The 22373-nt window shown below is 28.7% G+C and overlaps 1 protein-coding gene across 2 annotated transcripts in view; it reads left to right on the forward strand.

The window, feature by feature from the left end:
- The first annotated feature begins 774 nt into the window (after nt 1-774).
- LOC119607260 (MICAL-like protein 1) overlaps nt 775-22373 on the forward strand; it is a 65325-nt gene continuing 43726 nt past the window's right edge. For both annotated transcript variants that reach the window (XM_037961123.1, XM_037961131.1), the window contains exon 1: nt 775-1170. The gene's annotated coding sequence lies outside the window, so the exon portion shown is untranslated. The remainder of the gene's footprint in view (nt 1171-22373) is intronic.

The following is a 22373-nucleotide window of genomic DNA, read 5'->3' on the forward strand; positions in this document are numbered from 1 at the left end:
CTTTTCGACTTTTTTCATAGACGATAGTCGAGTTATCGACTTTTTTGGAACAAAATAGTCGACTTCGACTTTTCGACTTTTTTCGACAAAAAGTCGATTGTTCGATTATTCGAAAGTCGATTTATAGAACCCTAGTGATAACGTCATTTATATAAAATCGACATGCCAGATTTTTAATTAAAATTTTAAAATTATTTAAATGAAAAGTTAGAGATAACGATATTTAGGTTAATTTCGGCAATGGTATTTTAGCGGTAATGGTAGTGAGCTTAATGGGTGTTTTAAAGGCACTGATGTCTTCAAGAAACACGGTAGGAAAACTCAAAGCTTTAAAAATAAATAAGACATTTGTTTTTCGATGATTCGACTGACATACATTTAAGATAGGTAAAAATTAATAACTTAAATCACGATTTCCAATCCAGTTGATTATTTTCTTAAATAACCTTAAAGTTCTTTTTATTCTGAGTTAGTTATACACATACATATGTATACTTTTTTTTCGCTGTCTTTTAGTTACGGATTTCAAAGTTGCAATAATTATTCATATAAAACGATAACACAAAAAAATGTTTAACGGTAGACGACAACCTTAAATATTTAAACATATCGAAATATTTTTAGAATTATGATATAAACTAGATATAGAGTTGCCAGACTTAAAATTATTATTCATAATTTTAAGTCTGGCAACTCTATATTTACATCCAGCAGAATGAGAGACAAACAAATAAAGAAAATATTATTATTTCACATTCGTGTTTTGGTTAAATTTGTTTCAGTTGCTTTACGCCGGTCGTGAGATCAACGTGTGACATCATCGCAGTAAAAAAAGTTTAGAAAAGGTTACTTATTGAATATTAACGAGTTGTGTTTTTATTATAATTAATACAAAGAAGGAAAATATATACTATAAAGAGAGAAAGAAGACGTGGTAAAAACAAACAAAAAAATCCAAGAGAAAATAATTAATTCAAAGTGTTATTGTAAAAACGTGATTATAAAAAGTATTTATTTTAAAGTAAAAACAACTCTGTGTTTGTGTTTTAAATAAAAAAAATACATTTGCCAATACTGTAGACGAATATTCATAAAAATTGTGAAAATTTCATATTGGAGTTGAAATCAAAAGCAAAGTGTACAAAATTTTAAATCATTTGAAACTTGAGTGTAAGTAAAACGAGTCTAGATGTCAAAATTCTTCTATTTACAGTATACATATTGCTTAATTACTTAATAAAGTTTTATTTTTTTAATTGTTAGCTTAGTTTAACGGTTGTTTTATGCACATTCTTAAAAATTCAGACAAATACACTCATCCATGAATAAATATTATTTTTGTATACATACATACAAGTATGTTGTTAATATACATAAATGTATGTTTGTGAACAACAAAGTATGCTGTTTGTTTGATCGATCCCAACAAGCACAGAGCCACAAACATTTCAAAATTAAAGTTTTTCCCATTTGATATGAAATATTTGCTTATTTTACTCAATGTGTATTAAATTTGTGGTAAGGTGAACTAAATATTGTATATGTATATAGTGTGGGTAATATTTTAATTAAAACTGTATGCCTCCGGTAGGTTAGAAATTAGTGTTTTATTTAGTCTGTCAGAACGGAGGTCGTAGGTTCGATTGCCACCAGATGCACTGGTAAATAAACGCACAACAGGCCCGATGCAGGACTAGAGTCCAACATTTTTGAATTTAAAAAATATAATTTGACTTTTTCAAGAGGTTTTTGAAAAAATAAATTTAATGGTTTTATTATATTCAGATGGAGTTTCAATATTCAAATCGCGTTTAAATTTAAAATCAAAAACATCGTGTTTGCTGGGATGTTGTTTTTTATTTCTTTATCTTATACTTTACTTCATTTCATTATGGTTGTTGTTTTTCGCTTGTATTTATGTATATTTCTCACTTTTGTTGTTATTTTTAATTTTTTTGCTTTGGTTGTCAGTTAATATGAAATATTATTATATTTTTCTTGCATTTTACTTCTGTTGTCGCTGTTATTGTTACTGAAGTAACCAACAAAATGTTCACGATAATCCTATGCCAAAGATCGAAAAGAACGTTAAAAACTGTTTTTCTGTGCTATAAAAAAAGCTAAACAAAAAAGAGAGAAAAATCTTAAGTTAATTACTATTTTTAAACCACACTTTTACCCGTTGTACTCATCATTAACATGTATGTATATGCATACATATGTATGTACATACATATACATATATATACTGTGACGGTCGAAAACAGAAAACTTTTCTGTTTTAAAAGATTAAAGTATGAATATGAAAAATAACGAAAATTCTGAAAAGGCCCATACTTATTTTGGGTTAGAATGAATGTAGTATGTGTCTGAAAATCATTTTTTGACACACACTAAACAAATGGTGCTGTAAGTGAATACTACAGCGGACTTACAAATAAAAGGCCCAAGCTTCTATCCTATTGCTTCATCGACTTTGTCTGTTTATAAACCATGCAATCAAACTACATAATTTTATGGCAAATAGAATATCTCAAAAAACAGCAAATTAAAAAAACAGTTTTTCGTCAATTAAATGCTGAAAAATAGTTTTCATAGTTTTATAGGAAAAGCAAAAATCGTTATAAAATCAAAATTATTTAAGATATAAAAACCATATTTTACATTTATGCGTAAAACACGATAAGAGATCAATTTCAGAAAGAAATATCCGTAATAAACGTAAAACGTAATAAACATTTTATTTTTTTACGTTATTTTGCATTAATATTTTTTGAAACAAAATTAAGTAGCTATCATCAATGAAATTTTTTAGTATAAAGTGAAATTTTTTACAAATCTCTATATAAATTATATTTTAAAGTATGACTGACATCGTGTCATATTATATCCTACCCCCAATACAAGAATTTTATTCTTGAGTTAAAAAATATTTTTTTTGATATATATCCCATTCGCATCCCATTATGGGACTATAAACATATCAACAACATATCCGGGTATACATAAAAAAATATATGTCTGTGATCGAAAAAAGTAACTTTCATTATAAATTTAAGTTTTGTTATTTGAATTATAGTATATTCTTGTATCTTATAAAAAAGTGGAAGCAAACAACAAATTTCGTTTAAAATACAGAGTAAAGTGACATAGATCTTCAATTTGAAGGTGCAACCTTTTTTGGACTTTACAATTATGAACTGATTTAAATTACATACATATGTATTATATATTGTATATGACTAACCCCCATTTTCTCCACCTGCATTCATCGTTTAACAGGTAGTTATTCTGGAAGTTAAAATCATTTTTGTATGAAAACTGTCATAACATAATGTTAAAGAATTGAGAAAAAGGTGGTAAATAAAGTAAAATTATGCTTATTGGAATAACTTTTTTATATTAACAAAAATATTACAGATTTGAATTTTAAAATTGTAATTTTTTTGACCATGACTTAGCAATTAAATTTGACAAATAAATTCAAAGCAAGTGAAAACAAATACATTACCATTGATACCAATCAATTTTTTCAACCTTGGGTAATAATATAAAAAATTTTTTGTTCAATTAACTTCCTCCGTCTAAGTCCCAACCTCCAGATATTGGATATAGGCAAGACGATTAATATAAAAACAGACTTAAGGCAACTGTGAGTAGTTTATGCCACTTCTTCGTTTATTCAGTTATTCTCTACTTTGTTTTAGATTTTTCGAAAGCAAATTTAGAAATATTCACAATAAAGTAAACATTTATTTCGCTCGAATTACTTAATATCTCTCGAAATCAATTTGAATGTTCTTCATACTCTATTTTTAAATAAGGTCATGAATGAAATGGAGACTGTTTGTTGCCTTTGTTTGTTTCAACACCCCTCACATGTAATACAAATATAAGAAACAAATTGAACGTTAATTAGCTGCGTTTTTTGTTAACTTTTATAGTAAAATTTTAAATTTATTAAGGTTTTATCATAATCATAGCTTTTACATAAATTTACTTTGAAAAAACATTCTTCCTCTTGAAATAAATATTTTTAATGATAAGAAACACCTACGTGAAATGTCAGTTAATTTTATCAATGTAAATAAATAAATATTTTGAATGAGCAAAAATAGTCATCTACAAAAACTGCATGGACATATGTACTTTTCTGGGTACTGTTTCTCAAAATTGTTGAAAACGTTGTATCATATGAAATATTTTTTTGCCCAAAAGAAAGCATAGACCATTTCCGTGCGCTCCTTAATCAGTGCCCACCACCTCCGGTCTACCAGAATAGAAAACTAACCGACTGGAAGCCACATTCTTAAATATAAATACATAGGTATTTATGTACAAACTATACATTTAAACACATATTGCAAAAAAATTTAAAATAATTTATTATTAGGTTTTAAACACAAAGAACACTGATTTGGCATTTAGCTCATTATCTCTAAATAAATATTGTGAATTATTCTTTATTTACGTTGTTATCTTTTGAGTTTCTTAAAATAATGTTTTAATTTTAAAGATAACAAGCTATACCCAGTGTGCGTGCTTTGTTTGATACCCTAAACACAATATAAATAAGAAACTCACTTTACAATTTTTAAAGATATTAGCATAATAGATCTTCAGTTATTGTATTAATTTTGTTTGAAAGATACTACGCCAACAATTTCATGTTTACCCACTTCTTTCTAACGTATTGAATGTCTGCCCATTTTCCTACAAATGAGGATTCTAGCTCTAACAAAGATTTTAAAATTCTTCGTTCTCATAGTTTTGCAAATATAATAATTTTCCCTTTCAATTAATGTGGGAGGTGCGCCGTCCACAAATGCTAGTCCACCCAGTTTTTTTTTCCAAATGTTCCATGGAAGTCAAAGTTGTTCTTGCGCTAATATTCTCTCATATACATATATGAATTTTTGTATTTATTTCACATGGGAGGTGCCACGCCCATATTGCTAGCCCACCCATTTTTTACAAAAAACTCATTGATACTAAAGTGGTTCAAAAAAAGTTGAGGACTCTAGCTGTTATTTTTTTCTCAGTCATACCAATTCAATATTTTCTTTAAACGTCCATTGCACCTAGACCATTCTGGATGTCAAAATTGTCCATACAAAATTTGGGAACTCTACGTACCTATTACAGTTTCTGAGATATTAGACTTTTAATACTTATCAAACAAAAAACCTACAAATATAAATAAATACACTTTCAATTTTAATATCACAGTTGGAGTATTGAAGATCATCCTAATTCAGCCATAATTGTGGTTGTAGATGTAATAACTAAATTTTACCCTATTATTGGCTTCAATATGTGGCTTCAACAGGACGGTGCCATATGACACATTGCCAAATCTAACTCTTTCCAATACATTACAAATTTGAATGATCAAAAAATTTGATTTTTGAGTTATAATATATTTTTATACATATAACCCTTGGATCCAAAGTGACCACAAAGCTCTTTAAGGAAATTATTGTATAAGCTTTCTTCTCAAAAAAAAAATATGTAAATAAATAATTATAATAAACAAAAAAACTCTATTTCGAAAAAATAGGGGAAAATGAAAATGGTACATGTGTCAAATATTGAAAAATCTTATTCTTGAGTTAAAAAATAATTTTTTTGATAGATATCCCACTCGCACTCCATTAAGAGACTATAAAGCCCTTGAAGGAAATTGTATAAGGTTTGTTTTGAGCAAAAATAGGGTCCATTTTGGAAAATAATTTATTTGAAAAAAATTAAAAAAAAACTTTTTTGAAATAGCTATCTAAAGTCCTTTGGACAATTTTTGCAAAAACCAATAGGTGAAAAGTTACACTCATTCGTAAAAAACCCTGTACGTGTTTTTCTGTTTACATGCTGTTCAATGAAGTGTTGGCCCTGAAATCATTTTAACAACGAATATGTTCGATAGGTGCTTAGTTTTTTTTTATAAAATTAATTTAAAATTTTACCATATTTTTACCATATTTATATGGATTGATGACTAGCTAAGCGAAAAATCTACGGAATAAAACAGTAAAAAAAATATTTAAAAACTTGAAACAAACAACAACCCATTAACCACAATTTTTGACAAAAGTACAGAAAACAACAACAATCAAATCCAAAGCGTATTAACAAATACTAGTAACGGATATACTACATACATATATATTTACTACACACATTCAAATATAAATACGTAGAGCTAAATACAAAACTTGTTTAGTTAAAAACCACATTTAAAAGAATGAAGTCAGAACATAAAAAAGAAACAAAAAAAAAAAAAAAACACAATGAAATAAATTTATGTGCATACATATGTATGTATGTATGTATGTATCTATGTGAAAAGAAGGCCGTTTATTAAAACAAAAAACAAATCTTTTGATTCCTTTTGAAGACTAAAGTTGTTCTATTATTAACCCTAAAAAATAAAACTTCTTCGATATTTAAGTTAGTAGAACAAACAACGGCTTTTTGTAGTACAAGCAAAAGTATTTCGTATTTATTTTTTTATTAGAACTACGAGTTTACAAGCTCATACATACATACACATTGTATATAGAAGAAGTAGACAATCCATCCATTCAGATAGATAGAAATAAGTACAGACAGACACGCAGACAAAGTGGAGCTTAGTGACACATATAGAAGAAGTAAGTGTTCGTTCTTGCAACAACTTTAAAGCTCAGCCAAAGAACAAATACATTCTAAAAGACCTGCTTACGACTGCAAATGCAATAAATAAATAAATACTATATACATACACACATATATACAGATTCATATGATTGTACTTACTTTTATGTACACCACTGTACGCACAGTTTCTTTTAATGGAGAATTTTCGTTTATTTTTTATTTTAACACAAACTGCAATTTCAACGTAAATACTAGCGCATGTAGCGTTTGCACTGTTCGAATAATCAAATAACTGAGAATGAAAATGTTGAAACTCTATTTGCCATTAGATCTATACATACTTAAATACAGTCAAGGACTAAAGTCTACATTCAACACTCAATTTTACCATTTTATGGTAATGGTAAGAGTAATGAAAACATGTTGATAGAACATTAGTAATTAGTATTAGTTATGTAGTAAATAGATTAACTATGAGTGCAACATAAAAGTAATTAGCAATAAAGTTAAAAATTAAAGGGTCATACATGGTGGAGAGATCATTATGGATTGGGTGATACCAATGCCCGTAGACTTCAAGCAGTAATATATGCTCAGATATTAAATTTGTCTCTAACAATAGTGTAAAATATATTACCTATTTTTAACTTTTTTCTTTAAATAAATATAAATTAAATAGCTTTATATGTATATTAACAAAAAATTTATATTCAATTTGTAGTGTATGTAAACTTTAGTCCTTGACTATTATTTTTATTGGTTTTTGCTCATTTTGTTGATATTTTGAAGTTTTTCTTTACTTTCGAAAAATTATATCATAAGATTCCGGTTATTCAATAAATTGATATAGAATTATTCGAACAAATACTCCAAAAATGTTTACAAAGCATCGTCGATTAATCGATTGAATACAAACAAGAACTTCTATAGTGTCTAGTAGACACTGTCTACCTATATACACGGTAATAGCCATAATCACTATGTTGTAACGTCAAACTCGCAACATTCAACTTCATCATGTTGAAAAAATTCACAATACAAACTTCAACAACAAATAAGTAAAAATGTATAGAACGGCATGGCCGACCATATTATACTCAACACCAGTGAGTATGTTAAAAATGTGAATAATTTTTGTTTGTTTTGGGCCTATTCTTATAAAATTTTGTGCAGGGAATTTTATGTATGAATTATTGACCATCAAGTTATTTTCTGAAGTGGACTTTGTATGGGGGATAGGGGAGATGAGACCCGATCATTACGAAAATCGACAGACTGTCGAGAGTTTTAACGTGAGCACCTGCCTTGACGGCCTTATCTCACGGTGGTCTTTTTCATCCACTGGGTAGACTTGAGAACGGTCTACCACCGCCCCTTTGTTCTTCAATGAAGAACTCAGGTGGCAATTTTTGTACATTGGCTTTGACCGGTCCATGCACAAGTACTTTGCTGGAGTACTCGAGCTATCTAATCTCTTGCCAAAGTAGTCACGTTGGGGAAAGACAGGTGTCATGAGCACGCTCAATCTACCCCGACATAATGTCGCCCAACCACACTACTATGGCTCTGTTGATTCGGCAACAGCACCTAGAGACGTAACCGGTGGACCGAAGCACGATCCATCAATAAGCCGTAGACATTGTTCTTACTCACAGTGATACGCTGTGGTAATTCTGATATGAACAGAGTTTACTCTGAACATATCTGGACAAGGAAGGAAAATTTAATGGTATCACTTGTATATGATACCTTTCATCCATCATCATTTAACCCAGCACACTTCTCATTTATCCGACACATTCATAAGTGAAAAACATACGACACACTCATTTAGATATACGGGTGGACGAGGCCCGCATATCTCTACATTCATCCCGTATCATATACAATTGACACCAACCCATTTCCAACGCTTAGTCCCACAGTCACTACTCTGTGGGGTATCTGTTGTTTTCGGCAACAGCACCGAACTTATCCCGAAATATTGACTATTATCATGCATCAGTCTTTTAACCGCCACTTACTCTCCCCGGGAATTTGGGTTTAAACCACAGCCACTACGTGGATCCCGAAGGAACCTCAACCAACTGACCAGCCAGGACATATGCAAGGACTAAGCCAGGCTAAGACTGTAACCAATTTTTCAGTCCCGGCCAGACTGGAAGTATTGGCCACCTCTTTATACCCCGGGATTGCAATAACACCAAGGCGGAGGTCTCGCCAAGGTAACATGCCCCGGGTGGACGAAAATCGACAGTAGCATTTGGTCTTATGTATATAAAACTAAGTTATGCCAGATTTTTGTAGAGTTACAAAAACACTTAACATAGATAATTATTAGCTCAAAAGCCCTATTGAAGGGGTACGTTTGTATGAGGGCAAGGTGAAATAATGATTTTCATAATTTTCATGGACGGACAGAGGAATTGGTATACTTTAAGGGGGTAGAGCCAACATTTCGATGCGTCACATTCATCAGCACAAACCGAATAAACCATCCACACAAAAGTGTTTTAGGGTATAATAAGAAGTTAGAAACTTATTCTAAACCATGAAATTACGGGAGACTGACTTCTTACACATTACACGAACGTACTTGTAGACGTACGAATATATATACATACAGATTTCAAGGAGAACTACTTGCCAAAATATGTATAGCCTGTTTTTATTCGTTTCTCTTTTTATCTTTTGAATAAAAACAAAAAATAAACAAAAACCAGAAAATAAGTCTGTCAAACTGAGAAGCGTTTTTTGTTGTGAGTGTACTGCACGCAACTTGAAAAAATGTCACATGTCTTATGGTAATTTTACTGTAAAAAGTGTAATTACCAACTTAACATCAGATTAAAGATACTTTATAGTCATCTCTTGGTTATTATAAACTAGCTTTAATAATAACTTAATAATTTCGCAGATATACGAAATTTTGTATTTAATTCATATGGGAGGTGCCAATTCCCCCATTGAAAGTCCTCCAATTTTTCTCTAAATGCTTACATAAATGTCAAAGTTCTTCATATAAAATTTGAATATTCTAGCTCAAATAGTTTCTTAAATATACGATTTTTTCTAATTAATTCATATGGGGGTTCCAAGCCCCCATGAAAGTCCGCCCTTTTTCCCCAAAATGTTCAAATGAATATTAATGTTCTTCGTGCAAAATTTGAAGAATCTAGTTTATAATTTTCCCAGATAAACAAATTTGTCTATTTAACTCATATTGGAGGTGTCGATCCATCTATTGGTAGTTCGCCAATTTATTACCCAAAATGTTTACATGGAAAGTTCTTTGAAGATTCTAACTCTTATAGTTTCCAAGATAAACGAATTTTTATATTTAATTATTATGGGATGTGACACTCCCCCTGCTGCTAGTTCGCGCAATATTTGTCTGAAATAATCATATTGACACTAAAGTTTCTGAGATATGCTACTTTTAATACTTATATTGTATGTGGGCGTGGCTCCTCGACCACTTAAAATTTCAAAATAAAAAGTAGCCTATAGCTTCTTTCAGACATACATATCGAGGGACTATATTCAATAGTCGCTATCTGTCATTTTCATGAAAATGAGATTTTGATGGCAAAATATTCAGCAAACTATCCCGCATCAGTGATAAAAATTTCAAAGAAAAAAAAATATTTTTTGGCAATTTTATAGCTTTTTTTAAATTTCTCTATCTTAAAAAAAGAAAAATTCTGAATGCAAAACTCTCTATCTTATCCAAAAATTGCTTCAAACTCTATCCCTTTGGATGATTTTCTGTTACAAAACAAGTCTTCTTAATAATTTGGACATGCTGAACACAAATCCGTCAAAATATTTAAAATCGGTCTAATAGTTTTTGAGATATCGCTCATTATGATAATAATTAAATCAATTTTATTGTCGTGTTTAACCATATAACTTTGATTTTGGACCAAAACATTATAATCTGTTGCTTTTTCAACAATTTGGTTTATTTTCCTCCATTAAATTGTATAAAATATAATATTTATTGATTTTAATTCAAATAAAAATTTTATATTTCCATGAAAAACTCTCTATCTGTTGGTTGAATGAATATTTTCGTAGAAAAATAAGCTCTATCTGATATAAATTTGTGAATAATTTTGCAAATAATGCAAAATTTAAAAAGAGTAAAATCGTGATATTAATTAACGAGATTTTTGATAAAATGTGAACGTATTGTTAATTTTTTAGGTCAATAAAGTATTTTGCTTTTTAGGTTTTTTGTTCATTTTTTTAATATTGCTGCATTATTTTATAAAATTTAGTATTTTTATTACTCCTATATATTAGAATAACATTTTTTAGATATTATAGTAGTGGAACGACTAAATTTGGACATTTCTTAACCGATTTATTATCCTATATACCTATAAGAATTTATCAATATTTGACTTAACATGAAATCTATCGTTTCTTTGATTTAATTTCGAAAATAATAAGTAATTTTGAATTGGATACATGATATATTAGATAATCAATGGATTTGGACCTAGAAAAAATGTTTAGTGGGGTATAAATCTATATATTACAACAAAAATAATCTGGATTTTTGGTCATTTTGTATTGGTAAACAAAAACTACATTACGGACACCCCATCTATTTGGGGAATACTGTGTAAATTTTATTTAGAATTGTAAAATATTGATTCTTATTCAATAAATCTAACACTAAGTGTCATTCTAGCCACTCTAAGTATGGGGACATCACCATATACCACTATAGAACTATTACATACTAAAATCTTGATTTTCAACCTCATATTTTAAATGCTTTATTTTATGAATAAAATACAGTAGGCGTATTTGGATCTGGATAGTTATTCTTGATTTGAGTTCTAAATATATATGAGTGTATATATTAGCTGAAAAATATTGCTTTTGTTGACCTTAGGTGATGATAACGACCTCTATTTTAAAATATCTAAATTAAGTATTTTTCCTGTACTACACGACAGTTCACTTTACATTGGTTCCAAGCAACCTAAGGTCAGTTTAGAGGTCTAAATTTAAACATAGTGTTCCTCCTAGTTTGTATATGGATTTTGGAGAAGATAAATCAGGAATTCAATCGTTTTCCTTGGATACAAGTCGCCTCCCTTTGGCAGTTAAAGAATTTGAAAAAGCACTCAGTGCGTTTTTTCTAATAATTCTTTGGATTATTTCATCAATTACTCTATTTTATATTTTTTAATGATATTGATTAAACATCTCATAATTATATTTCATTGATTTATACTTGTTCTAGAAATCTAAACTAATTTTTTATATTGAAATTGGCTCATTATTTTCCTTTAAACATTTTTAAGGCAAATAACTTCACAGTTTCACACAATGAGGATATGATTTTTGCAAATTTCAATTGAAAATACTTAACACGCGTCCTTTTAACAATAAAACAATAAATTCCAAAAAGTAATTAAAAAATAATTTGAAAATCTCAACGAAATTAACTCGAATTCTAAAAATGCAAAATACTTTATTGACATGCAAATTCTGATGAAAAATAATAAAATGCACCAAAATTTGTATTTTAATATTTTTTTCATGGTTTTCCCATTTTACACAATCTCTATTTTTAATTGGAAAACATAAATTTACTCTCTACCTGTTTTTTCAAATTTTATTTATGAACAAAAAACAAAATTCTCTTAAAAAAAGGTAGGCAAAAAACTTAGTTGATTCACTGTATGTAGATATGAGTTCGGTAAGATTTAGACAATAGTTATAAAAGGAAAGAAAAAAGTTGACTGACTATGATATCATAAAAAGGAGAGGAAAATACTCTTACTTTCATTAAATAGCGGCCAGAGTTCAGTGAGCTCGTCGTCGTAGTCACTTTTAATAGTATAATAGTACGAATATAATAGAGTATTTTCAAAACACACACAGTTACATATATTTACTTGTTGATAGATGATAGTATGCAACCATTGTAATAATACATTCACTTTTTACTAAGTACAGTATTGTGCAGAGCAAAAGAACAAAGCTGTTGTATGTCTGATATTTAGGTTGAGAATCTAAAGATTTAAATAAAAATACATACATCCATACATACATACATACATACATACATAAATACATACATACATGCATACATACATACATACATACATACATACATACATTCATACATACATACATACATACATACATACATACATACATACATACATACATACATACATACATACATACATACATACATACATACATACATACATACATACATACATACATACATACATACATACATACATACATACATACATACTACATACATACATACATACATACATACATACATACATACATACATACAATACATACATACATACATACATACATACATACATACATACATACATACATACATACATACATACATACATACATACATACATACATACATACATACATACATACATACATACATACATACATACATACATACATACATACATACATACATACATACATACATACATACATACATACATACATACATACATACATACATACATACATACATACATACATACATACATACATACATACATACATACATACATACATCATACATACATACATACATACATACATACATACATACATACATACATACATACATACATACATACAGCTGTGTTCAAAAAAATAGGAGTGAGACTTAAAAATAATTGTGCAGCTTAATTTAAAAAAGAAATCCAATATTGTTTCACGATATTTGTTTGTTAAGTGTTTAAAATCCAAACAAATGAAATTTTTTATATAGGTTCATTAGTTTTTTTGGTATTCACTTTTTTCGAAATCCATATCAGATTTCGGCTGCTCAAAAAAATAGGAGTACCGTATATTATATAACCTGAGTTAGATTAATTTCCATTATTCGTAGTAAATATTAAAAATATAATATAAAACTGTTATATTTAAATGATTTTAACTAAGCCAAATTGTAGTTATTAAACATCGTGATCAATATTCAGTTAGTTCAGATCAATTTTTAAACAAATCTTTTTTGAAAAAATTTAATTTCAGACCATAAAGCATATAGTAAAACCCATAAAGTTTACTAAGTAACGCATTTAGAGGTGGTTTTATACATGGATGAATTTTTAATGCATGAACACGACAACAAATTACATTTTTTAATCTAAATGAATTCAGAAAATATATTGGAAGTCCATTAATCGAAAAATATTAAGCTCTAACCAACTTTCAAAGAAGTCGTATAATAGGAATGATTCACGATGGGTCTTGACATTTTTTAATCTAAATGAATTCAGAAAATATATTGGAAGTCCATTAATCGAAAAATATTAAGCTCTAACCAACTTTCAAAGAAGTCGTATAATAGGAATGATTCACGATGGGTCTTGACAAAAAGGGTATGGTCGTAAAAATTGTAAAATGGTATCGTAGACCAAATGTTGTAGGTAAACATATTACCCCAAGATATGTTCTCATATTCCCAATAAACAAATTTGATAAAATGGCGGTGTTGTGGTATGAAAACATTATTGATTCCATATTGGTGGAAGGTCGTTCCATAGGAAGTAGGCCATTACATGGTTGTCGACATACTGATTCTAAAGCAAAACGTTAAAAGACTTTGCATATAACGTCTTTTAAGGTTTTCTGAATAAATAACTGCATATTTGTGGATAATCGGCCACGACATGTGTCATCAAGCCTCTCAAAACCGTTGTCGGAAAGACATTAAGATCCGGAGGCTCATATACCCAAATTCTAAATAAAATCTTGACAAAAATGACTGATGCTGTACTGCCACACATTAATTAATAATATTTTAGATGAAATTCACTTCGTTTTTGTTTTTATTTTAAAAATATTTGAACTTAAATCGAATACTCCTATTATTTTGAACAACAGATTTTGTATATAAATTTAAAAAAATATATATTTTTTTAAATAAATTTCTTAAATATTTAAAATAACGATTATAAAAATTTAAGAACAAGTTATATAAATAAATTATAAAAATATTTAATTAAAAATCTAAATCTTTCACTAAAAAGTTTATATTTAAAATTTTTGAAATTTTCACTCCTATTATTTTGAACGCAACTGTACATACATACATACATACATACATACATACATACATACATACATACATACATACATACATACATACATACATACATACATACATACATACATACATACATACATACATACATACATACATACATACATACATACATATACATACATACATACATACATACATACATACATACATACATACATACATACATACAATACATACATACATACATACATACATACATACATACATACATACATACATACATACATACATACATACATACATACATACATACATACATACATACATACATACATACATACATACATACATACATACATACATACATACATACATACATACATACATACATACATACATACATACATACATACATACATACTACATACATACATACATACATACATACATACATACATACATACATACATACATACATTTAATCTTGTTATTTTCAATTTTATGGTGTAGTTACGATTAATCAGATTTATGTATGTTTATTATACTTTTTATGTATTGTACTTTACTGTACCAGCATTCAAAAGCACCAACAGCCTAATACCTGCATGTATAATACAGTCAAATCCGTTTTTAACGATCTCGGTTATAACTTCTCGGTTTTTACTGACTATTTTTGAAGTCCCGGCATTTTGGTAACTATTTTCATACAGAAAACATTTGTTATAATGAACTTGCTTATAACGAATGCTCTGATAAAATTAACTTCGTTTTTACTACTTCATGTACAATTTCATACTCCTTTTTTAACGAACTTCAAATATTATGTACTGAAATTAATTTATAATTCATATTGTTTTAAAGTGGAAAATTTAAATTTTTTTACTGCACCGGAGTTGGTTATAAATAGGTTTGGCTGTAATATGCATGTATGTATGTATACCCACTACAAACTCAAACGTACTTGCAATTGTACACGGAGATCTGAAAAAATGATCTTTAAGCAAATGAACTTAATTTGAAATAAAAATATAAATGAAAATAAAAAATAAGAAAAGTTCAGCTGGTTAAATGAAAATGAACATTTGAAATTCTTTTGTTGTTATTTTTTATATTTAAAATGTAAAGTATTGTTGCTGCTGTCTTCCTGTAAATATTACACCACATGAAACTGAAAACAAACAAAAACAGGAGAAAAAATATTGTAGAGATAAAAAGTCATAGAGTTAAATATACAATTGAAATGTGAGGTAATAGTAAGAAACTGCAAAGAGTTATTCCATACTGTAAAGTAACTTTAAGTATAAACTAATAGTAGTGCAGTAAATTATTTTATGAATAAGCGATTATTGCGGTCCATAAGACTAAGGATAATTTGGGTTATAAAGATTTCCCTTTCACTTAATATGTATCAGAGAGTACACTAACTGTTTGTTAGTCCATTTTTCCGTCCTATCACTCCTTTGTCTGTCCCTTTTTCAAGTACATACTGTTTTTAAAAATAAGAAACTTGTGCATATGTATGTACATTTACACTAGACATAAAATAAAAAAACATAAACCAAAAGCTATCCAAGATTCATTCGATTCTTTATATCTTTGATTTTCTACTCAAATATAAAAAGAAGAAGAACAGTAATAAGTATTTTCCATATGTTGCAAATATTTTGTTAGTCACATTCATTCATACATAATTGGTTTTATCATAGTTATAGTAGTAGTAGCAAGTTTTGCAATGCAGGCGCTGCCACGATAGGTACCCATCAGAAGCAGCCACAACCAGTTCGTGTTTAAATATGTAGGCCAAAATACTCTGTTGCCTTCGTTGCAAGTCAACAACATGTAGCACAAAAGAAAAAAAACAATAAAAAATAATCTTTAAATAGTAAAAAACAACAACAATAAAAATCTTTACAAAGTAGAAACAGAAAAAATGATGATAAATAATAAACCTGCAGTTCTGGAAAACTTTTGTCATGTTATGCAATAATATGTTTTGCAGAAAAAGGTTAAGAGTAAATTTTTGTACATTGCATCACAATACATATATGAAAAAGTCAATATACATATTTATATTAGAGGCGCCCAATTGTTTAGAAAATAACATTTATCTCAAATGTGAATATATTGTTGGGGGTATTTTTGTTGAACAGATCAAAGTAATATTTATTATTTATCCAATTTTACAACTTTCAAATGGATTTTCGGCACTGGTTTCCGATTGGATTTAAATATTACAACAGTTAGTTTTGAACACCATTAAACAAAATAAGACCCATCTAAAGAAAATCTATTTATTAGGACACATACATCTAAATCGCTCATTTACTACAAGAGGGCAACATACTGAAATCTTTCATATAGATTTTTCAAATATGTATGTCTATTCGATGTGAGATCAATTTTTTGTTGTAAACGTAAAAACTAAAACTCATGTCTTTGCAAATATCAAGTAAATAAAAATTAATTTGTGCAAGTGTGCAATTTTATTCGACTTGTTTCATGAAACCCCTGCTCAAATTCTGTTCAATTACAATATGTATTTAGAAACATTTTAAAACAATGTCAAACGAAATAAAAAATAACAAATACCTAAGTTATTTTAAAAAATTGTACAAAATATGTTTAAAAGGTGAATATTCAAGTCCATAAATTCAAAAGTGAACAATGGTGAACGGATTTATTAAATGCACATGAGTTTACGCAGTGTGCTTTGCTAGCCTAAAAGCAATATAAATAAAAAACAAGTAGGAGTGCTATATTCGGCTGTGCCGAATCTTATCTACCCTTCACCACAGTGTATTTAAAAAATATCAATTCTATAAAATTTTAATTTATTTCATTTTCCCGTTTATATCATTATTATGGCAATAGCAAAACGAACAACAACAACGCTAAACGAAGTAAACCCACAAAAAATCAAAATGCACAAGGCAGTAAAACCAACAGACATCCAAACATACGAAACGAAATACACAAAAAAACAAAAACAAAATACACAACGCTATGAAACCAACAGACATCCAAACATACGAAACTGAATACACCAAAAATCAAAAACAATATACACAAGGCAATGAAACATACGAAACGAAAAACTCAAAAAAAAAAGCAAAAACAAAATACTCAACGCAATGAAACCAACAGACATCTGAACATACGAAACTGAATACACCAAGAAACAAAAACAATATACACAAGGCAATGAAACTCACAGCCATCCAAACATATGAAACGAAATACTCAATGAATAAGCAGTGTTGTTATTGTTGCTTATATCAAAGCATGAACAAATTTTTCTTTTTTATGAAATTTTCAGAGGTTTTCTCAGATTTTTGCTCATATCTCCGTATTTATGGACCGATTTTGCTGATTTTAAATAGCGATTTTCTCGAAAGCATGTCTAACAGAATTGTTGAAGATTCGGATGTCGCCGATATCTGTGGTCCTCTAAAAACTGATTTCAACAAACACACAGACAGACAGACGGACAGACAGACGGACATAGCTTAATCAACTCCGCTATCTATAAGGATTCAGAATATATATACTTTATGGGGTCGGAAAATTATATTATAGAAATTACAAACGGAATGACAAACTTATATATACCCTTCTGACGAAAGTGAAGGGCCGCTCTCCCCATTGGTAGTCCGCCAATTTATTACCCAAAATGTTTACATGTATGTTAAAGTTCTTCTTGGAAAATTTTAAGATTTTAACTCTAATAGTTTCCAAGATAAACGATTTTTGTATTTAATTAATATGGGAGGTGCCACGCCCCCTGCTGTGCCCACTTTTCATCCTAAATAGTCATATTGAAACTTAAGTGGCTCCGACAAAATTTAACTATTATATTTTTTGAGATATACTGATTTAATATTTTCTTAATATGGAAGGTGCCACGCCCACTATAGCCATTCCGCCCATTTTGTCAAAAAATAATCTTATGGATGTCAAAGTTGTCCGTGCAAATTTTGAGAACTCTAATTGCACCAGTTTCCAAGACTTTTAATAGTTATTTAGTAAGTAGGAGTGGCATCTCGCCCTTCTCGTCCTTCCAGACATACAGAAACACACTGTAAAAATTTCAACAAAATCGGTTTAGCCGTTTATAAGTTTATAAAATAAAATTCTTTTTATAAATGAGGCCTTAAATATATCGTCACCTGAAATTCAAAAGGGCTAACAACCGAAAAATGTAATATCGACTTTTTGATTGAAATTGGTTTACAGCATCAAAATACATATTGATAAGATTTTTTTTTCGATGGAAATATAATTTGTTTCTCCATACCCACCCTAATATACCTAAGTATAAATAATGAACTAAAATTATATCATGTTCTACTTTGGTAAGATTGTAGAACATTTAAGAGGAAAACTTATTTAAAATAATTATTTGAAAAATTGTGCACTTTTATCGATAAAAAATAAACTGAAAAAAAAAACTAGGTCAATATCTAGGGATGTACATATGTAAAATGTGTGCAAAAATACAATCTCGATCAGTAGATTTTTACAAATATTTCGACAATTAGAATGAAAATTCAAACACCACATGTCGACGAGACACCGCACATAATTTAGTTTCATTAAAGTTCATTGCTCTAGAAAAAAGACGTAATATTAAATATTTAGATTTTGTTTACCTATGGACATATTGTCCCCTTAATATAATAATGACGTATCTAACATTTAAATTATTTTTCATAAGATAAAATAAATTTTATTCAAAATCGGTTAAGAGGAGAAAGGTGTTAATGCAGTTTACAATTTCTATTAAAGTTATTATTATTGGACAAATCAAAAAAATATGCCTCGGGATTATACTAAACAAGTAAGAGTGCTATATTCGGCTTTGCCGAATCTTATATACCCTTCACCATAGTGTATTTAATAAATATTAATTTCATAAAATTTAAATGTATTTCATTTTCCCGATTATTATAGAAATAGCAAAACAAAATGAACAACAACAATGCTAAACGAAATAACCACACAAAAAACAAAATACACAAGGCAGTAAAACCAACAGCATCCAAACATAAGAAACGATGTACATAATGAAACAAAAACAAAATACACAATGCAATGAAACCAACAGTCATCCAAACATGCGAAACTGAATACACCAAGAAACAAAAACAATATACAGAAGGCAATGAAACACACAGCCATCCAAACATATGAAACGAAATACTCAATGAATAAGCAGTGTTGTTATATCAAAGCATGAAAAAAATTTTCTTTTTTATGAAATTTTCAGAGGTTGTCTCGGATTTTTGCTCATATCTCCGGTATTTATGGACCGATTTTGCTGATTTTAAATAGCGATCTTCTCGAAAGCATGTCTAAGAGAATTATTGAAGATTCGGATCTCGCCGATATCTGGGGTCCTCTAAAAACTGATTTCAACAAACACACAGACGGACAGACAGACAGACAGACGGACAGACAGACAGACAGACGGACAGACAGACAGACGGACAGACAGACAGACAGACGGACACAGCTTAATCAACTCCGCTACCTATAAGGATCCAGAATATATATACTTTATGGGGTCGAAAAATTATATTATAGAAATTACAAACGGAATGACAAACTTATAGATACTCTTCTCACGAAGGTGAAGGGTATAAAAATAAAATTAACTTTTGGTACAATGACCCATTTCTTACTTTTAAAGAACGAATTGTTTTACCAATATAAACAGCTGTAATTGTTATTGTTTTAGTAAAATGAACATAGATTGTTTGTTTTATAGTTCGTTTGTGTTAATGAAATTGTTATTGCATTTCTTAATGAAAAGTACATAAATTGCAATGAATTTCATTCTTTGTAACCATAAAAATGAATGTTACACACTTTGAAGGTCTGAGAAACCTTTAATAAGTTGTACAAAACATACTGAAAGTCGCCATAAATAAAAGTTAAAAACAGTTTTATTGTACCAAACCGATTCACTATGTATGAAAAGCAAAATCATGTTTTTATCACTTCTCTCAAAATTTAATTTATCCAATATCGTATCGTTCAAAAGGACCTTTTAATTTTTACTAAATAAATTTAAATTGTCGCATTCTTAAAATTGTCATATTCTACAAAACTTAGATTTTGAAAGTATTTTGAGCAAATTAAAATATTTAGAGCACTTTGAGAATAACTTGAGTTTGGGAGCAGTGTTGCCATATATTTTTTGAAGAAAACTTTTTATTTTTATGAAAAAAACTTTTTTTCAACAAAAAAAACTTTTTTTGTACTAAAATTACAAAATACCCAAGAAAAATTAGTGAAAAAATTAGCAAATTGAGGAATTTTAAATAGCTTAATGATAATTGGTACAGAACTTTTCCTTAACAACAGTAGCAAGGAATTACTGGATATTGTGGTCTTAGACACCATAAATTTACACTTGAAATGTCATGATGAATCTATGTAGATTCTGTGTACTACAAGAGGAAACCTCTGAACTTTGGTAACTACCCGTCATGGTGAACCAATGGGCTGCACAAAATCTCTACAATATGGTCGAAGTGCATTGTGTCCTTAACGTCTATTCTAAGGGATTAAGGTCATCAACACCGGTCAATTTTTTTCAGTTTTTAGGAATATCTCGAATATTAATGGTATAAAATATTATTTTGTTAATGGTTAACATTGTTTTTTTATTTTAAACTTATTTATTGATTAAATAAAATAAAAACTGAAAAACTGTATAAATTTTCAAAAAACTTTTTTTATTGGAATAAAACTTGAAAACTTTTTTGAATCTCAAAAAACTTGCAAAAAAAGGGAAAACTTGACATATGGTAACACTGTTTGGGAGTGAATCTAATATTTTATTCATATTCATTTGTAGTAAAATTTATTTACTTACAACAGCAATACTTACTTATTAAGTACTTACTTTTACTTAAAAAAGATTTACATATATTTTACTAAAACGTTTAATAGTCACGTTTTGAACTTGTCTTACTTCTTCATTCATTCTTGATAAAACTTTCTTTTTCTGTCCTACACTATTTTATAAAAAATTACGTACATAAAAGCAATTTCTAAAATGCTTATTTTCGTTATTTTTACAAAAATTATTTTAATAACTTTCATATAAATGTACACTATTATCTATAATAGGCAATCCAGCTATGATTTTTTGTGATATTCGCAAAAATTGCAAAAAGTTATAAGCCTACTACTCTACATACTTACATAAAGAAACTCTATCAATATGTTATCGCACATTTTCCACAAGAATGATAAACTAAAGATTACGTCGTCAGGCGAACATAATTATAATTTTCTGCGCATATAGGAGCTCTGACGTCACACAATCTGTGTTCCTATTGGTTAATAAATTTCAGCTATAAATATAACAGTGGGACAATTTATTATTTTTATCTAAAAATTAATAGATAGTAACCATTCTTTTCATAAGTTTATTTATTGCAATTTCTTTTATAAAAAATATTTAATAATATTAATTTTGATTACATTTGTCCACTGTTCAGTCCATGTTTATGTTTTATTTGTGAATTTTGTTTTCGTTTTTCTATGTTCTGGATCCTTTTTACCGCCCTTCACTACACTTATTTACCATTTTATATTTTTATACCCTACGCCACTTTAGTGGGGGGTATATTGGTTTGCGTTGATGTTTGTA

This window comes from Lucilia sericata, unplaced genomic scaffold, assembly GCF_015586225.1.
Source record: "Lucilia sericata isolate MDLA Ls3-8-SP2 unplaced genomic scaffold, ASM1558622v1 Contig000018F_arrow, whole genome shotgun sequence".
Classification (NCBI taxonomy): domain Eukaryota; kingdom Metazoa; phylum Arthropoda; class Insecta; order Diptera; family Calliphoridae; genus Lucilia; species Lucilia sericata.